This window comes from Cyanistes caeruleus, unplaced genomic scaffold, assembly GCF_971803275.1.
Source record: "Cyanistes caeruleus unplaced genomic scaffold, bCyaCae1.hap1.1 HAP1_SCAFFOLD_107, whole genome shotgun sequence".
Taxonomy (NCBI): domain Eukaryota; kingdom Metazoa; phylum Chordata; class Aves; order Passeriformes; family Paridae; genus Cyanistes; species Cyanistes caeruleus.
In genome coordinates, this window is record NW_028255908.1 from 580,954 (window position 1) to 602,028 (window position 21,075).

The 21,075-nt window shown below is 40.2% G+C and overlaps 1 protein-coding gene across 1 annotated transcript in view; it reads right to left on the bottom strand.

The window, feature by feature from the left end:
- Positions 1-21,075, bottom strand: part of LOC147646225 (uncharacterized) — a 385,217-nt gene that overhangs the window by 133,630 nt on the left and 230,512 nt on the right. The gene's annotated exons all lie outside the window — the stretch shown is intronic.

Below are 21,075 nucleotides of genomic sequence, written 5' to 3' on the forward strand. Positions count from 1 at the left end.
ACGGGTTCAGGAAGATCACAGACCTTACATCTGGAAACCCATTTCAAAGTCACAAGGGAGGAAATTGGAGTTGCACCAAATGTCATTTGTAATGTTAATCATTGTAAAGGTAGAATGGTGAGAGTGAGGAAGAGCGGTTTTCCTTCATCTCTTGATGACTCCTCCTCACCAAAATGACCCCCTCCTCAAATTGGGGAGCCAACCAGGCAGGTGTAATGACTTTTTAAAATCATTACCGTGCATTTTAATCCAAAGTGGAGAATGGGAAGTGCTAGCATTATGCATATGCATTAGTATTAATATATATTAGTATTTTGGATGTTTAAGACTTTTGTAAATAAATAGACACTGGAATCTTTTGTCAGCTTGCAGTGCATATTAAGGGGTGACTCCTGCACTCGCCCAGTGCTGTGATTAAACATCCACTTTGTAACTTTAAACTGTTGGAGAGGTTTTTTGTCCATTAACAGATTGATATTGATACTGGATCAATATTGCTATTTTGGTAAATCACTGCCAGTCTCTTCCCAGCCTCCCCAGGACCCACCAGAGCCCCTCCTGTTCCTCTCAGGATCCCACAGCCCCCTCCCAATTTCTCCCCATTTCCCCAGGACCCCCAAACCCTCTCCCAGTCCCTTCCCAGCCCCACCAGGACTCATCAAGACTCCTCCCAGTCTCTTCCCAGCACAACCAACCTCATCCCAATCCCTGCTTTCCCATCCCCAATCTCCTTCCAGCCCCTCCAGGCTCACTCAAATCCCTCCCAGTGACACCCAGCACCCCCAAACTCCCTCCCAGGGTCCACCAGGACCCCCAGAACCCCATCCCACCCTCAACAACATCCTTCAAACCCCTTCCCAGCCATTCTAAGCACCTCAATCCCTTCCCCAGTTTAAACCAGGCTATCTCAAACTCCCTCCCAGTTCCTCCCAGCACCCCCCAATCCCCCTCTGGGCCCCCCCAGTGCCTCCCCCGCTGCCCCCGGCGCTGTGGGGGCCGGGCTTTGCCCCAGTGCCGGCTCAGGGGGTGCTCCAGGCTGCCGTGCTCCACCTGGCAGCTGGAGCTGAGCCCGCATTGCCGGGGGCGGTTTCCAGCAGCACCAGGAGCTGCTGGCTCCAGTCCCCGCTGGGGAGCACGGCAGTGGCCAGCACGTGGCCCGAGAGCTGCTGCTGGCCCTGGGAGCAGCTCAGCTGGATGTGGGCAGGGGAGAAATCCATCAGGGAGCAGAGCAGGCGGCCGGGGCCGGGCTGGGAGCTGGAGGGCACCAGCGAGATGGACACGCTGGGATGGGCACTGGGAGTGAGTGGGGACAGAGTGGGACCAGCTGGAGGGGAACTGGGAGAGATGAAAGACGAGTGGCATTGGGAGGGACTGGGAATGGACTGGCAGGGACTGGGGTGGCACTGTGAGAGATGAGAGTGGATACCGGAAACTGGAAGAGAGCCTGGAGGTCTGGAAGTGAAGCGGGAATGAACTCGGAATAGACTGAGAATGGGCTAAAAAGGAGTGGGAGGGACTGTGGTGGCACTGGGAGGGACTGTGGTGGCACTGGGCGGGACTGTGGTGGCACTGGGCGGGACTGTGGTGGCACTGGGCGGGACTGTGGTGGCACTGGGAGGGACTGGGAATGAAGTGCGCGGCACTGAGGGGCCGAGTCCAGCGCGGGGCTCTCGGCTCTGTGGATCTGCCCGGCAACTGATGAGTCATCAGAGCTGCGCGCTCTGATTGGCTGAGCGGCGGCAGATCCACGGAGGGGCGAGATGGACAGGCGGGGTCACTGGGAGTGACTGGGATGGACTGGGAGAGGCTGGGATGGACTGGGAGAGGCTGGGATGGACTGGGAGAGGCTGGGATGGACTGGGAGAGCCACGGGAGCCATTGGGAGGGACAAGGGGCCCCAGGGATGGGCACACGGAAGGCTGAGGGCTCTGGGGTGATTCCCAGGAAGGTTTGCAGGGACACGGCCGGGCCCCTCTCTGTGCCCCGCGAGCAGCGGCCCGGACAGAAAAGTTCAGGAGCGGGAGGAGGTGTTTCTCAAGATTGATTTTAATCCTCATTCTCCTGGTCTGATTTGCTCAGTCCTAAATTCATTTCATTTCCCCGTATCTGGCTGTTGTGGCCCTGATGGTGATCCCTGAGTGACCTCTCCCTGCCCTTGTCCCGACCCACGAGGATTTGGATTTGTTTCAGTTCAGTGGAATTCGTGGTGATCTGGGGGGAGCTGGAGCAAAGCAGCTGCAAAGCACAGTGGGTGTGTGTCCTGGGTTGATTATGATGTTAAATTGTATCCCCATTCGTCCACCTAACCCAGACACAGGTTTTGTATTCTTAAAATTCCATCTGAGAGTAAAAGTGAGTGGAAAAGAAGCACCAAGTCTGTTATCAGACTGCACTTGCTCCCCCCGCATCGGGAGTTTTGACTACAGCACAGACAGACAACAAGACACAGATCGCCTTGGCTTTCCAGCTAGCCGGGGCAGAGAGGTCTTCCTGGACTGTTTTCTTTCCCTTTTCCTGAAACGAATCGAAGCTGCTCTGGACTGGGGACTCGGGGGAGCACCGGGAGCACCCCTGGACTACCGGGAGCCCAGCCTGGGCAGCGGCATTTTCCAGCGCCAGAGGGACTGATAACAGAGCCAACACCCCCAGGAAAGAGACCCTCTGAAGTTCCTCATCTCTGCTGAAGGGCGAGAGGTTTTGTAATTTGATATCGTTCATTTTTGTGCTGGGTAGTGCTGTGCCTGGGAAATAAACAGGTTTTTTCCACTCCTCTCAGAGAAATCTCTTCCCGAACTGGATGGGGGGTGGGAGAAAGGGGCCACGTGGGTTTGCTTCCCGGGGGGAACCCACTGGAGGTTTTCTCCCAAATTTACCCTAAACCAGGACAATCACCCAAATTACACAAAAACATCACAAAATTTCAGAAACATCCCTCCAAATTCTTGAAAAAATGACAAAAAATGGCAGAAAACACCCACAAAATTTCCTAAATATTCTCAAAACTCTACCAAATTCCAGAAGCATCCCACATAATATCCAAAACTTTCCGCACAATCTAAGAAAAACCCCTAAAAACTCTTCAAGACTCCTCAAAATCCCACAAAATTCCAGAAAAACCTCACAAAATTTCAGAAAAAAATCCACAAATTTCCCTAAATCTTCTCATAACCCCACCAAATTCCAGAAATATCCCACAAAAATCTCCAAAAATTTCCGCACAAAGAAAAATCCCACACAATTCTTATAGGCTCCTCAAAATCCCACAAAATTCCAGAAACACCCCACAAACTTGCAAAAAAACCCGCACAAATTTCCTAAAATCTTCTCATAAGCCCACCAAATTCTAGAAACATCCCACAAAAATCTCCACAAATTTCCACACAGTCTAAGAAAAATCCCACACAATTCTTCAAGGCTCCTCAAAATCCCACAAAATTCAAGAAAATTTCCACAACTTTACAAGAAAATTCCAGAAAATACACTTAAACTTCTGAAAACCCCACCAAATTCCAGAAACACCCTACAAAATCTCCACTAATTTCCACGCAATCTAAGAAAAAGGCCCTCAAAATTCTTCAAGTCTCCGCAGAATCCCACAAAATTCCAGACAATTCCAAAACATTCCAAAGAAATCCCACCAAATTCCAGAAACATCTCACAAAATTCCAGAAAAAAATCCACAAAACCCCCAATATCTTCTCATAAGCCCACCAAATTCCAGAAATATCACACAAAATCGCCTCAAATTTCCACACAATCTAAGAAAAATCCCACATAATTCTTCAAGGCTCCTCAAAATCCCACAAAATCCAAGAAAATTACCACAACATTCCAAAAAAATCCAACAAAATTCCCTAAATCTTCTGAAAACCCCACCAAATTCCAGAAATATCCCACAAAATCGCCTCAAATTTCCACACAATCTAAGAAAAATCCCACACAATTCTTCAAGGCTCCTCAAAATCCCACAAAATTCCAGAAAATTACCACGACATTCCAAAACAATCCCACCAAATTCCAGAAACACCTCACAAACTTACAAAAAAACCCCCCACGAAGTCCCCAAAATCTTCTCATAAGCCCACCAACTTCCAGATACATCCCACACAATCTTTACAAATTTCCACTAAACCTAAGAAAGATCCCTCCAAGTTCTTCAAGTCTCCTCAATATGCCACAAAATTCCACAGAAACTCCACGACATTCAAAAAAAAATCCTAAAAATTCCAGAAACATCCCACAAATTCCTTCAAGTCTCCTCAAAATCCCACAAAATTCCAGACAATTCCTCAACATTCCAAGGAAATCCCACCAAATTCCAGAAACATCTCACAAAATTCCAGAAAAAAAAAGCAAAATTACCCAGAATCTTCTCATAAGCCTACCAAACTCCAGAAATATCCCACAAAATCTCCACAAGTTTCCACAAATTCTAACAAAAATCCCACACAATTCTCCAAGGCTCCTCAAAATCCCACAAAATCCAAGAAAACTGCCACAACATTCCAAAAAAATACAATAAAATTCCCTAAATCTTCTGAAACCCCCACAAAATTCCAGAAAATCACCACAAAAATCTCCACTAATTTCCGCACAATCTAAGGAAAATCCCACACAATTCTTCAAGGCTCCTCAAAATCCCACAAAATTCAAGAAAATTACCACAACATTCCAAAAAAATCCACAAAATTCCCAAAATCTTCTCATAAGCCCACCAAATTCCAGAAACATCCCACAAAATCTCCACAGATTTCCACACAATCTAAGAAAAACCCCTCAAAATTCTTCAAGTCTCCTCAAAATCCCACAAAATTGAAGACAATTACCACAACTTTACAAGAAAATTCCAGAAAATTCCCTTAAACTTCTGAAAACCCCACCAAATTCCAGAAACACCCTACAAAATCTCCACTAATTTCCACGCAATCAAAGAAAAAGGCCCTCAAAATTCTTCCAGTCTTCTCAGAATCCCACAAAATTCCAGACAATTCCAAAACATGCCAAAGAAATCCCACCAAATTCCAGAAACATCCCACCAAATTCCAGAAAAAAATCCACAAAACCCCCAATATCTTCTCATAAGCCCACCAAATTCCAGAAATATCACACAAAATCGCCTCAAATTTCCACACAATCTAAGAAAAATCCCACATAATTCTTCAAGGCTCCTCAAAATCCCACAAAATCCAAGAAAACTGCCACAACATTCCAAAAAAATCCAACAAAATTCCCTAAATCTTCTGAAAACCCCACCAAATTCCAGAAAATCTCCACAAAAATCTTCACTAATTTCCGCACAATCTAAGGAAAATCCCACACAATTCTTCAAGGCTCCTCAAAATCCCACAAAATTCCAGAAAATTACCACAACATTCCAAAACAATCCCACCAAATTCCAGAAACACCTCACAAACTTACAAAAAAAACCCCCACGAAGTCCCCAAAATCTTCTCATAAGCCCACCAACTTCCAGATACATCCCACACAATCTTTACAAATTTCCACTAAACCTAAGAAAGATCCCTCCAAGTTCTTCAAGTCTCCTCAATATCCCACAAAATTCCACAGAAACTCCACAACATTCCAAAAAAATCCTAAAAATTCCAGAAACACCCCACAAATTCCTTCAAGTCTCCTCAAAATCCCACAAAATTCCAGACAATTCCTCAACATTCCAAAGAAATCCCACCAAATTCCAGAAACATCTCACAAAATTCCAGAAAAAAAAAGCAAAATTACCCAGAATCTTCTCATAAGCCTACCAAATTCCAGAAATATCCCAAAAAATCTCCACAAGTTTCCACGCAATCTAAGAAAAACCCCACACAATTCTTCAAGTCTCCTCAAAATCGCACAAAATCCACGAAAACAGCCACAACATTCCAAAAAAATCCAACAAAATTCCCTAAATCTTCTGAAAACCCCACAAAATTACAGAAAATCTCCACTAATTTCCACAAAATCTAAGAAAAATCCCACACAATTCTTCAAGGCTCCTCAATATCCTACAATATTCACGAAAATTACCACAACTTTACAAGTAAATTCCAGAAAATTCCCTTAAACTTCTGAAAACCCCACCAAATTCCAGAAACACCCTACGAAATATCCACTAATTTCCACGCAATCAAAGAAAAAGGCCCTCAAAATTCTTCAAGTCCCCTCAGAATCCCACAGAATTCCAGACAATTCCAAAACATTCCAAAGAAATCCCACCAAATTCCAGAAACATCCCACAAAATTCCAGAAAAAAATCCACAAAACCCCCAATATCTTCTCATAAGCCCACCAAATTCCAGAAATATCCCACAAAATCGCCTCAAATTTCCACACAATCTAAGAAAAATCCCACACAATTCTTCAAGGCTCCTCAAAATCCCACAAAATCCAAGAAAACTGCCACAACATTCCAAAACAATCCAACAGAATTCCCTAAATCTTCTGAAAACCCCACCAAATTCCATAAAATCACCACAAAAATCTCCACTAATTTCCGCAAAATCTAAGGAAAATCCCACACAATTCTTCAAGGCTCCTCAAAATACCACAAAATTCAAGAAAATTACCACAACATTCCAAAAAAATCCCACCAAATTCCAAAAATCTTCTCGTAAGCCCACCAAATTTCAGAAACATCCCACAAAATCTCCACTAATTTCCACACAATCTAAGAAAAATGTACTCAAAATTCTTCAAGTCTTCTCAAAATCCCACAAAATTCCAGAAAATTACCACAACATTCCAAAACAATCCCACCAAATTCCAGAAACACCTCACAAACTTCCAAAAAAAACCCCCACGAAGTCCCCAAAATCTTCTCATAAGCCCACCAACTTCCAGATACATCCCACATAATCTTTACAAATTTCCACTAAACCTAAGAAAGATCCCTCCAAGTTCTTCAAGTCTCCTCAATATGCCACAAAATTCCACAGAAACTCCACAACATTAAAAAAAAAATCCTAAAAATTCCAGAAACATCCCACAAATTCCTTCAAGTCTCCTCAAAATCCCACAAAATTCCAGAAACATTGAACAAAATTCCAGAAAAAACCCCACGAAATTCCCTAAATCTTCTCATAAGCTTACAAAACTCCTGAAATATCCCACAAAAATCTCCACAAGTTTCCACGCAATCTAAGAAAAATCCCACACAATTCTTCAAGTCTCCTCAAAATCCTACAAAATTCCAGAAACATTCCACAATATTACAGAAAAAACCCACAAAATTCCCTAAATCTTCTCAAAACCCTACCAAATTCCAGAAATATCCCACTTAATCTTCACAAATTTCCACAAAGTCTAAGAAAAATCCCACAAAATTCTTCAAGGCTCCTCAATATCCTACAAAATTCCTCAAAAACCCCACAACATTCAAAAAAAATCCTAACAATTCTAGAAACAACCCACAAAATCTCTCAAGTCTTCTCAGAATCCCACATAATTCCAGACAATTCCAAAACATTCCAAAGAAATCCCACCAAATTACAGAAACATCCCACAAAATTCCAGAAAAAAATCCACAAAACCCCCAATATCTTCTCATAAGCCCACCAAATTCCAGAAATATCCCACAAAATCTCCACAAATTTCCACGCAATCTAAGAAAAACCTTTCAGAATTCTTCAAGTCTCCTCAAAATCCCACAAAATTCCATAAACATTACACAAAATTCCTGAAAAAAACCCACAAAATTCCCAAAATCTTCTCATAAGCTTACCACATTCCAGAAATATCCCACAAAAATCTCCACAAATTTCCATGCAATCTAAGAAAAATCCCACACAATTCATCAAGGCTGCTTAAAATCCCACAAAATTCCAGAAAATTACCACAACTTTCCAAAAAAATCCCACAAAATTCCATAAAACTTCAGAAAACCCTACCAAATTCTTGAAATATCCCCACCAAATCTCCACTAATTTCCTCACAATCTAAGAAAAATGTACTCAAAATTCTTCAAGTCTCTCCAAAATCACCCAAATTACAAAAAAACCCACAAAATTCCAGAAACATCCCACCAAATTCCAGAAAAATTTCAAAAAATGGCAGAAAACACCCACAAAAGTTCCTAAATCTTCTCAAAACCCTACCAAATTCTAGAAACATCCCTCATAATCTTTACAAATTTCCACTAAACCTAAGAAAAATCCTTAAAAATTCTTCAAGTTTCCTCAATATCCCAAAAAATTCCACAGAAACCACAAAACATTCCAAAAAAATCCTAACACTTCTAGAAACACCCCACAAAATCCTTCAAGTCTCCTCAAAATCCCACAAAATTCCATACAATTCCACAACATTCCAAAAAAATCCCACCAAATTCCAGATACATTCCCTCAAAATTCCAGAAAAGTTCCTGAATCTTCTCATAAGCCCACCAAATTCCAGAAACATCCCACAAAATCTCCACAAATTTCCACACAGTCTAAGAAAAACCCCTCAAAATTCTTCAAGTCTCCTCAAAATAACACAAAATTCCAGAATAGTCCACAAAATTCCAGAAAAAAAACATGAAATTACCTTAATATTCTCATAAGCCCACCAAATTCCAAAAACACCCTACAAAATCTCCACTGATTTCCACAAAATCTAAGAAAAAGGCCATCAAAATTCTTCAAGTCTCCTCAAAATCACCCAAATTACAGAAAAACATCACAAAATTCCAGAAACATCCCTCAAAATTCCAGAAAAATCCCAAAAAATGGCAGAAAACACCCACAAAATTTCCTAAATCTTCTCAAAACCTTACGACATTTCAGAATCATCCCACATAATCTTTACAAATTTCCACAAAACCTTAGAAAAATCCCTCAAAATTCTTCAAGTCCCCTCAATATCCCACAATGATCCACAAAACCCCAAAACATTCAAAAAAAATCCCAAAAATTCTAGAAACATCCCACAAAATTCTAGAAAAAAAGCAAGAAATTCCTTTAAACTTCTCACAGGCTCACAAAATTCCAGATATATCCCACAAAATTCTCCACAAATTTCCACACAATCTAAGAAAAATGCCTAAAAAATTTTCATGAGTCTTCGAAATGTTTCAAAATTTGAAAAAAATCTCACAAAATTCAAGAAACTTCCACAAAAATCTCTTCAATATCCCACAAAATTTTTAAAAAAATCACAGAACATTAAATAAAAAAATACCACAAAATTCCCTAAATCTTCTCAAAACTTTACTGAATTCCAGAAACATCCCACAAAATCTCCACAATTTCCACAAAATTCTACAAAAATCCCTCAAAATTTGAGAAAATTCCACAAAATTTAAGAGAAGTTTAACAACATTTGAAAAAAATACCACAAAATTACCTAAATTTTCTCCCTTCACCAAATTCCAGAAACATCTCACAAAATCTCCACTAATTTCCAGAAAATATTAGAAATATCCCTCAAAATTCATCAAGTTTCCTCAATATATCACAAAATTCCAGAAAAATCCTACAAAATTGCAGCAAAAACCCCAAAAAATCCTTAAATCTTCTCATAACCCTACCAAATTTTTGAAACATCCCACAAAATCTCCACAAAGTTCCACAAAATCTAAGAAAAATCCCGCAGAATTCTACATGTTTCCTCAATATCCCTCAAAATTCTACAATACCCCCTCCAAATTCTGGAAATATCCCACAAAATCTCCACAAATTTCCACACAATCTAAGAAAAATCCCACAAAATTCTTCAAGTCTTCTCAAAATCCCACAAAATTCTACAAAAATTCCACAAAAGTGCCACAAAATTCTTCAAAATGTCACCAAATTCCAGAAACATAAAAAAAATCTCTTCCAATTTCCACAACATTCCAAAATATTTCCTCAAAATTCCAGAAACATCCACACAGATCTCTTCCACTTTCCACAAAATTCCAGAAATATCCCTCAAAATTCTTCAAGTCTCTTCATTATCCCACAACATTCCAGAAAAATCCCACAAAATTCAAAAAAAATCCCCAAAAATAGCATATAAATCCCTCAAAATTGCAGAAAAAAATAAAATAAGTCCTTAAATCTTCTCAAAACCGAATCAAATTTTTGAAACATCCCACAAAATCTCCACAAATTTCCACAAAATCTAAGAAAAAGCCCAGAAAATTCTTCAAGTCTTCCCAAAATCTTTCAAAATTTCACAAAAACCTCAATAATTCCAGAATCATCCCACAAAATCTCCTCATAATTCCAGAATAACTCCAAAAAATCCTACAAAATTCCAAAAAAATACCCCCGAAGAATTCCATCAATCTTCTCAAAATCCCACCGAATTCCAGAAACATCCCAAAAAATTTCCACAAATTCCCACAAAATCTAAGAAAGATGCCTGAAAATTCTTCATGTCTCCACAATATCCTTCAAAATTCCATAAAACCCCCATGAAATTCCAGAAGCATCACACAAAATTTAAGGAACAATCCCACAATATTCCAGAAAAATCCCCCAAAAATTCTTCAAGACTCCTCAAAATCCCACAAAATTTCACAACATTCAAAAAAAATCCCACAAAAGTATTTAAATTTTATCAAAATCCCACAAAAGCTCAGAAAAATCCCATGAAATTCCAGAAAAATCCCACCAAAATCCCTGAAACGTCTCAAAACCCTACCAAATTCCAGAAACATCCCAAAAAATCTGCTCCAATTTCCACAAAGCCTAAGAAAAATCCCCCAAAATTCCTCAAGTCTCCTCAAAATCCCACAAAATTCCACAAAAACCCCACAACATTCCATAAAAATCCCAATAATTCTATAAACCTCCCACAAAATCCTTCAAGTCTCCTTAAAATCCCACAAAATGGCAGAAAACACCCACAAAATTTCCTAAAACTTCTCAAAACCCTACACATTTCCAGAAACATCCCAAAGTATCTTCATAAATTTCTACAAAATTCCAGAAAAATCCCATAAAATTGCAGAAAAATAAAAAAAACTCTCAATCTTATCAAAACCCTACCAATTTCCAGAAACATCCCACAGGATCTCCTCCTATTTACACAGAATTCCAGAAAAAAAATCACAAAATTATTGAAAAGCCCCACAAAATTCAAGAAAAATCCCACCAAATTCCAGAAAAATCCCACAAAATTCCCTAAATCTTCACAAAACCCTACCAAATTCCAGAAACATCCACAACATCTCCAGTGTTCAACAAAATTCCAGAAAAATACCAAAAAACTCTTCAAGTCTTCTCAGAATCTTACAAAATTCTAGAAAAATCCTCAAAATTCCAGAAAATTTCCCAGAAAATTCCCTAAATCTCCTCAATATCTCACAAAATTTTACAAAATATCCCACAAAATTCCACAAATTTCTCACAAAATTCCAGTAAAATCTGATGAAATTGTTAGCGTTCAGGAACACACATAATCACGAATGATTATATGCAGGTGCTTTATTAAGAGATCTGGGTGTCAGGGGTACACATACCCAAATCTGACCCGACTTGGTTTTGAGCTGAACATGTTTTTGTACTCTATCGTTATATAACTTACATATTAATTATTAAACTTACATCGTTCTATTGTATACATTGATGTTACCCAAGCATGGATTTCTCATGATCCCCCTCAGACCCCTAACATTGTTCCTCATCTTCTTTAAACAATAATTATATCTAATCACATCTAACAATTGTATCATTTATCATCTACTGACTACACAGGTGCAGTTTCACCTGATCTTTAGCAAGGACAAGGCCTAACATTTCCCAGAGCCTACTTTTCCCAGGCTTGCCAAACCTAACTTTATTTCTAAGTCCCTGAATTTTCTAAGATTTTAAGACCTTTTACTATTATTCCCCCCTTTGAAAGCATTTTCACTTCACTAGAAGTGCAAATGTTTTCACTTGTTACAGTCCTTTGTTTCTGAGTTTATACTTGATGTTCTTTGAATCCTTGAGTGATGTAAGCGTTGTCCTGGATGTTGTCACGAACTGGAGAACCAGAAGATGGTGGGGGTGGATCTCACATCAGTGCCTTTATTATTTTCTGGTTCCAGGACATTTTTTTCCGTATTTCTCCCTTGAAGATGCTGTCAACTAACCTCATATTGCTGAGAATACAGTTAGTAAGATGATCACACTCTCAATGATAGATTTAATCCATGAACTCACGTTCCACCCTAAACCTTTGAAGATTTTGCCTAATCAACTTGTAGACAAATCCTTTTGCTCTTCCTGTGCTCCGTGCTCTATTTGTTGCAATTGATTGATGTCATATTCTACATGTGCAGTTACATTTGGGGTGTGAATGCAGCAATGATCAATCCATCCCTTTAAAAAAACTCACACACTCCATGCTCTTTCAGGAGTAGTAAATTGTAATTGTATGTTTAGTTCTTTAAATCTTTCTCAGGTCACTCTTGCTAATTTATCTACCTGACCTGTAAGTTTGTACAACATTTCTTTATTCTGATAGTTTGCTATAGGACCAAGCAAAGACTCTAGGGCCCACCCAAATTTCACTCTACTAGAGGGTTTTGCCAAGTGTCATCCTGATTCTGTTCCTATCCTAATCTTCCCTAGCTATGCCTGTGTCTAGTCACTGAGTTGTTTTTTAAGCAGATTTCACATTTTGACATTACTGATTTTGCCATTGTTAGCATCTGTACCGAGATTAATTTTTGTTTCATCAATTTCACCAATGCCTCTGCACCCCAATGACATTTGTTATGTTTCATTTGTAGAACTTTATTGGAGGACTGCCAGCGACTCACCACTCTTCACAGAAGTAAACGTGAACGACATTTATTTCTATCTTTAGCACACCTTTTATAGGGTTCTACAGGGCCCGAGGGCAGAGCAAGTTACTATTGGCTAACACACACAGGTTTACATTTTTTCTCCTGTACACAAGGATATTGTTTTGCTTTACTCTCTCTTCTGCAGAAAGGTTTCAAGGACTTTAGCCTTTAATATCACGACTTATTTCAAAGACTGGTTTGTGCAGACAGGCCTTTACTAATATATAAAGTATAGCAACCATTCCCCCTTTCTCTTTTTGCACAAACCAGGCTTTGGATGTGACTCATTCTATACTCTTATGAAGACAAGATAACACACAACTTAGACTTTCATCCCCATTAACATTACAAGTAAAGTCCGTCCCCCTTCTAGCACAAGAGACCTCAACCATCCAGTGATGCCCCAGCTGGAGAACCAGCTTCCAGTGGGGTCACTATCTTCTTTCAGGGCATGTAACCTATCCTGTAGCTGCTGCAGTTGCCCATGGATGGAAACTGAATGATCAGTAAGATTCAGACAGCACATGCCTTCAAACTCCCCACAACCACGTCCTTGTGCTAAGAGCAAAAAGTCAATTGTGGCTCGATTTTGTAATACTGCATGACATACACTACTCACATCGGCTGAAAGTTCACTTAACATCATGGATGTTAAGTTCAATCCTTCTTAGTCTAACAAGCGAGCCTTTTAGAGTTGCTAAGCTTTAATTCATTCAGGCTTCACTTTGACTGACTGATGTTTTTTATTTTATCAACTACATTCAGCAATTAGTGTAAGCTTGGATGGAAACAAAGTAAGTTTCCCAAGATAACAGGGCCTTCTATGTGGATTAGCAGGAATCTAATTCCATGCTCTATCTTTACAAATTAGGAATATGGAACTAGGTAATCGCTTTGGTAATTGTCCTGTGAGATTGCACCACTAATAAAGGCTTTACTCTGTGTAGTAATGAGATCAGCTATAGGGTTGACAGCAGCCCAGTGCTGCATTACTTTGTTGGAATGACTTTTTGTTGGGGGTTCAAACATTATCCATCCACCTGAGGTATTGGTGGAACCTAACAAATCTAATTCTTCTGAGGGCTGCATGGTAACATTGAGAACTTTGGTAAATTTTGCTTGCCAACAGGCTTCAAGTTGTCTTAATGTGAAGCCAACAGTGCAATTGCACTCTTGCAACATTGCCAATTGATTCAGTCGAGTCTCATTACTAATTAAACCTTTAAATGCTGGAGGATCCCATTCAGGGACTCCTATGAGACAGGTGTGAAAAGGATCTCCAGGTGTGGCTAGGCTCAGACACGTTGACCTTTGGCCAGTTCAGTGTGCCAGAGTGACCCATATGTTCTGTCACTTTTGGATGTTAGTTAGCAGACAGTTGGTCAGGACTATACACAACACAATTACCATAAGCAGTTTGTTCCATGTAAATGACACCATACTTGCAAACTCACAGCTAAACTTTAACGTTAAATGAACTTTCAAAGCTCATTCATTTCACTAGCTCTTGAAGGGGGAAATGCTTATACTTTATACCAATATAACAATTCCTATATAGGCTAAACTCTTTATCTTAAACTATTATCTAACTACTTTTAACACACGTGCTCTGGTATATATGTAGTCTAAGCGTGAAAGCAATTTGCTGAAAGGGTAAACACACAACTACAATTTGCTTTATAGACAGTTAGATGGAGTCTCTACACTTTTCTTAGATCTTCTACAGAATTTCCTTCACAAACAGACTATGATTTAACACGATTCAGTCTTGGAACGTTCACTGCTCCCGTGATGTCAGCTGGCAGCTGATCGGTGACTGAGGGCTTTGATGTTCAGGTTGTTCTTCACATCCTTCTAAATCTTAAAACAAAGGATAACTGAAAAATTGGTAGAGACACAACATCATAATAACAACATAAAATTTCTGTTGGTAAACTGTCTGTGTAGTGTTCAGACACAACTGTGTCCTGACAGCTCCACTTCTGATCCATGTCTGGAGTACCAAGGCTGTGTGGTGACATCTCTGTTCACTGATCTCGTGTGTTCAGAGGCAGACAGTCTGGTCAGATGGACAGGTGACCTTCTTGAACCTGTCAACAAAACACAGACACTTCTTCCTTTGAAGTTAATGAATTACACTAATCAAATGCTTTTAGGGCATCAATTTCCCCCATTTTTTTTTTTTTTAAATAAAAATGAGATGTACTTCTGTTATACACATCAATATTAACACAAAACCATATACACAATGAATAAGAACCTATAACAGTTAAAAATCAATCAAATTATAAACATTATTAATAACATATGTAATATAAAACTACTATTAATTACTAAAACACTGCACCAGCATCCCATAATTTGCAAACAAACAGAAACAAAAAATCATCAGTGAAGGATTGGATAACCACCTCCGGAAATGATTCTCCAAGCCCACTTCAAAACTGATCCAGCTGTCATATCAACAGGGTCAAATTGCTGAGTCAAAAAGTGACTCAAATACTGATTTGGGACAGAAAACATCTGGATCTGTTGGCAAACATTCTGTCCAGGTAAAGTCAAGGCTTGGCCAGGGCCTGGCTTTAAACTGGAAAGATGCCTCTTAACTCATTTCTAAAACAAGGTTCTCAATAGTAGCAGCTAGGAGATGCTTACAGCACAGCAAACTGTTAAAATGCATTTGTACAAAGCAAATGATCAGAAGCCTCAGGTACCAGACCAATTAAACCATGCAGCAGTTGGTTTAATCTGAAATCTCTCCCATGGCAGCTGTGCCTCAGCAATGGTACATCTTCTTAAAATTCTGGAAACACTGAAAAATAAGAAAGCTATAACAAACAAAACTGCAGAGATTGTAACAACCAATAGAACTCCTGATGAAGTCAAGGGTGTCACAGACTGCATTCACTTCTATCCACAAGCAGGTGTTCATCAGCGTTCTGTCACAGCTGTCTCAGTTGTGGCTATCTTCATCTCTCTAGGAAAATAACTATACTTTGCAGTTTAGACAAGTGTCTCCAATAAAACATAAAACAATTTAAATTAAACAATATTTAAAATTAATAAAATTAATTATAACAAAAGGAAATAACAAAACTTAACCTTAAAAGAATATCTAAGTTATAAAACTTAACTTAAAAACATTCAAGCCTGAACATAATAAAACTTGACTTCTCTTAATTCTATTAACACTTAATCTATATTAAATAAAAACATACCTTAATCTTATTCTGTTACTACAAAGGCAGCTAAAAGTTTGGTATGTACCTTTTAAACACAATATAACAGTAACATGGATTCACTATAAAGATTATAAAAATGTAACAAGTACATCACAATTCTATGTCATCTAGCTTTGAGAGTAACTCACAATAACTGCAAATGGTACTAAAAATACTTATTCATAACAGGAATTTGCCTAGTATATGTTTAAATTGGTTAGGATTTTAAAGTGCAGTATTTCTAGAGAAAAACCACAACAACACAGGATTTGGCAAGTTGCCATTCAGCTTTTGTAGCACTTTTCAGAAACATTAAGTCCAATTCTTAAACTAAAATCTAAAATCCAAATTGGCATATATGCAGTTATATGTGTTTTATATAACAAAAGGACTCACATTGAAATTACCTTATTAAAATTGTGGAAAAAACAAGCAAATGGGTAATATATACTTTAACTTAACTTTGTCTTGTACAGTAAAGTTCACTTAACTAATTAATTTTTTTAAACCATAAATATCTTTTGTAGATAACATCAATTGGAAGGTTTTCTTAGTAGCTGTAAATTATACCATATTTTAACCTTAGGTTTTAAGGCTAATTATTGCAAGGTAACTTCTGTTAATATTCACCTTAAACACCTTTTTTTTTTAAAAGGGGCCTTTTTAAACTTTCAAAGAATCACAATAATTTCTCCAGGAAAACTCTAAAAACTACAACTAATACTTACTTACATAATTACTTAAAACACAAAATTAACTCTAAAAGGGTATATAAAAACATTTTAAAAAACCAATGAACCATGACTTTTTAACAAACTGGTACTATCCTGGTGCTTTTTCTTAGAGAGGGAGCAGGGGGTGGACTGCCCGCCCTGCTGCTGCTCTCTGCTGCTGTTATCTTTCTTCACATTCTCCACATACTCTTGCAGAAAAAAAACAAAACAAAAAAACACCTCACAAAGTTAACTTTAACACATACAGTCGTTTCTCTCAATCTCTCTTGTTCACTGATAGAGGAAAAAAGGGGCACAATTTTTACAAAAGCAGGCGATGTTACACGAAAAGTCTCTCACGGCCAGGTGGTAACAACGGTGACCATTGCAGCTTATCAACTTCTAATTACAGTGATGAATTTCAAACTAGATACCATATAGTTTGTGATTTTTTGGCTATTTTGTCTCTTTCTGAAGCTCTCTGAGCCACCTGTTTCTGCTCAGCTGTTTCTGTAATTGTTCAGTGTGGCCTTGGAACTTTTTTTGCACTGCTTCTGCCCCGGGGGTGCCCCCGCTCTCTGCGCACACCTCAGTGCTCCCCCATGTCCCCCTGGTTCGGGTGGAAACCAATCTAAATTTGGATTCTTTTCTTCCAGGGTAGCAAAGTTGGAACTTAAATAAGATTGTAATGTTAAGAGTGACTCCAAAAGTGAAGCAAATAGTTCAGGATATATCACATCCTGCCGTAACTGAACAGATTCTGTTCGTTGTTTCAGCGTTTGCTCTGGAATTTCTTCTTATTATTTCCTTCTCTCTGACTCTCCCTCCCTCTTTCCATGGGCAGCATAGATAGGAGTGTTTGCCCAGCAGTGGGAGGTAAAGGTGTAAGCATACCCACAAGCAAGAAGTCCAGGAAGCTCCTTGAGCAAATCAAAACCCTTAAGCTGTGGCTTTTCTAAAAAGCAGGTAAATAAATCATGTGCTGCTTGCCTTTCCATCTTACCGTCAGCGCTGTTGCAGCCCTACAAGGTTTGGCAGCACGTTACGGCCAGGACTCTCCTCTGAGGTCGCCTGGGGCGCGGCACCGTTGCTTTTCGCCGTCCTTGCTGCGGAGGACCCGTCCCCTGTCGCCGACTCCCGTGGCCTTCGCTTTTTAATGTCCCAAAGGTCCCAAAGGTCCCAAGGGTCCCATTTGTTCGGGCGCCATTTGATGAGTTCGGCGGGAGACAAGCAGCACTCAATATAAATGACCAGCAAGTCTCATTTATTGGCAACTCCAAACTCCCTATATAACATCAATAATTAGGCTCACACATAGTGCAAAAGCAAGCTCATTATTGGGTATTTCGTTTAAGGACAACTCCACCTAGTTCCACCTTCTTGTGGTCGTTCATCTGTGCTGAATCCACATTCTTCTGATCACAGTGTCCTGTTCTCAGTTCACAGTTATCACTAAGGTCTTTCTGACTTTGCAACATCTCATACCAACTACACTCTACTGTTGTTTAATTCTTTCTCAGCTAATTGCTGCATTGGAACACGACCTTTGTTAGCTAGCCACTCTTTCACACTGTTGAGCTTCGGGAGCCTCCTGGGAAGCACCAGCCCTCCCCAGCCCACCCTTGGTAGGACTTTTTCTTTTCTCTCTGCTGACAATTTTATCCCCAAAACTGCCATGGGAACGTTGTATCCAAGCACATCCTCCAGCGCTGCACTTTCCTCCTGGGAATTCCCTGTGCAGGGAATGTGGCTGTGCTTTTCCCTGCTCTGTTCACTGACAAACAAACCTGAGCCCGTGGGACTGTCAGAGCTCCTCCATGCAATGAAATCAGGTTGTGTTTCTCATGGCATGTTCTGGAGGAGCTTTTCTTGGTGTGTCTTGTGCTGCTGGAAATGACCCAAGAGCCAGGAGGGAACAGAAGCTGCTGCTGCCCGTTGGCTCAGAGCCAGGGAACCAAGTTGTGCTCCCGGGCAGTTGGGCCCTGCTGGAAGCAGAGCCGCGTTTCCCTTGAGCAGCTCAAGCTTGGGACAGCTCCAAACAGGAAACCTCAGCAGAAAACTCTTCCTCCAAACTCAGCTGCTTTCCCTCCTGCAGCTGTTTGTTAAAGAGCCTCAAAGCACAGACTCTGCTGGGAGCCATTGGTGCATTTCCTCCCTCCCGGCAGCAGCAGCTCCTGAGCCCTTCACGGGCTCCTGGCCCTTCGCAAACCCTTCAGCTCCCTTGGAACTCTCAGCACTCACTAACATATGCATTTCTTTCATATTTAAACTGCATTTAAACTTCTCTTTTTCTCTCCTCTCTATCTTTTTAATCTCCTCTTTATCTCCTTTAATCCCGTCAGCACCAGTAGGATGGGGATGGAGTCTTGGGGTGGGTGTGGGATGAACTGAGGATCCAGCAGAGAAGGGCAAGGCAGAGGGGAGAGGACTCAGCCAACCCTTCTCCTGCTCTCTCCTCCCCCAGGCTCCAGCTAAAGCAAGTCAGACTGGAAAGGATCCCACAAATGCTGTGTTCTCCTCCCTCTGAGCTTGGCTGGGGATCCTCAGCTTCAGCCTGGTGCAGTGGCTGAGATTCTCTAATTTGATTTTTTGGCTAATGCACTAAGTAATGTGGTGGGTTTAGCGCTGGCTGAAATCTCCAGGGCACTTACTCATTTCTCACTGTGAGATATGGATTAGGAGAAGGGCAAAACCAGGCTTAAAACTTAGAAGGAATAAAGAAACTTTATTAACAGGACTACAAGAATGAGAAACCAGAATAAAACTTACAGAATGCCTTTCCTCTCCTGAATAACTTTTGTTGTTGTTTTTTTTAACTGACAGCATAGAGATAGAACTTCGGATGTTAAAACAGTATTCATTACACAAGAGTTTTTTATTAGTTTTTGTAGGGAGAGGAGTCTTTTCTTATTGTATCATGAAGACTTTTTTACAAGAAACAGGTTTTTTGTGGTTTTTTATTTTTACAAATAGCAGGCATCTGGGAAAAAAATTTTCTATTGTGACATTTTTCTCATTTTTACAGCTCTCCTAGAGGTGTGTCTATGGGTTATGAATTCATGGGGTGTTATTTTAAGGATGAGTTGTTTGAAGGCAAAAGTTTTCTTCATTTGTTTTTCTGATCATCTTTGGAAACAGAAGTTTTCTACTTCTCTCCCTGGGTGCAATGGGCATGTTATTGTTTTTATTTATTTTCTGTTCAAGCTTTTCATGGGATTACAGTTATTTTAACATTTGTTTCATTAATGGATGCTTTTGTTTAGATTTGCAGTTTTAATACTTTATTTTATACTTTTTTTCATGAAGTAAATGAGATATTTTAGTATATCAATGATTATCTCTATAGTCTTCCTAAATGATTATTTTAGTTTCAATTGCCATTTTTTCATTTATTTTCTATCTGAGGTTTGGCCTTTTTTTTTACTGACTTTGATGTTTTTATGTTGTTTTTTTGTGTGTTATTATTTTGTCCTTTTCTGTCCCTGGAGAGATGAACAAGGTTTGTAGGTCTCATCCCTGTATTGAAAGGGTTAATATCTTGCCCAGCCTCATAATCTTCCTAGTGTTCCAAATAAATAGGTACTGTGAGGGATACATATCACAGGTGAGCACCCACTGCACAATCTGCTTTGGATTAAATCCCATCTCCGTCTTCATCAGCTCACAGTCACTGTGACACTATTCCTGCATGGAAGAAACAGGCTGGGATGCCCCTTTCTGCTTTTGATCCTTTTATTGGCAAATGAAATATTCTATTTGAAAACCTTCAAACCCTGGAGTTTCTTTGTATTTCCACCTGAAAATGCTGCCAGCCGAGGTTCCCAAGTGTATGGTACGTGTTTGTGTGCACAGAGCAAAGGTGTCAGCCTGTGTGCGTGGCCCGGGTGTCTGTCAATGTCCATTGAAGCAGACGGCTGGAAGGGGGCTCTGCCCGCCCTGCGCTGCTCCGGGGCTGGGGCTGGGCTGGCAGAGGCTGCAGAGCGCTCTGAGAGGCACAGCCTCAGCCCCGGCCGGCATCTTGTGCACGGTGGCACAGCCTCAGCCCCGGCCGCCATCTTGTGCACGGTGGCACAGCCTCAGCCCCGGCCGCCATCTTGTGCATGGTGGCAGCTCTGAGGGCTGTGCGAGGGAAGCTCTTCCCCAGCGCTGTTTCACGTCCTTTCCTTTCCCAGGATGGCATTTGGAAATGTTTCTTCGGCCCTATCAATACACAACTCACTGTCTTACTCAGTTTATACTTAGAAGGTTCTAAGAAGACAATGAAAAGCATAGTGTGATTATGATGCACAAATAGTAGTCAAGAAAACAGTACTCCACAGTGTAGGGCCTACAGAGCAGGGATTTTTTTATTCAATGCCAGGAGTGAGGGAGAAAGCTCCACCACAAACTCACTTGTCCGTTC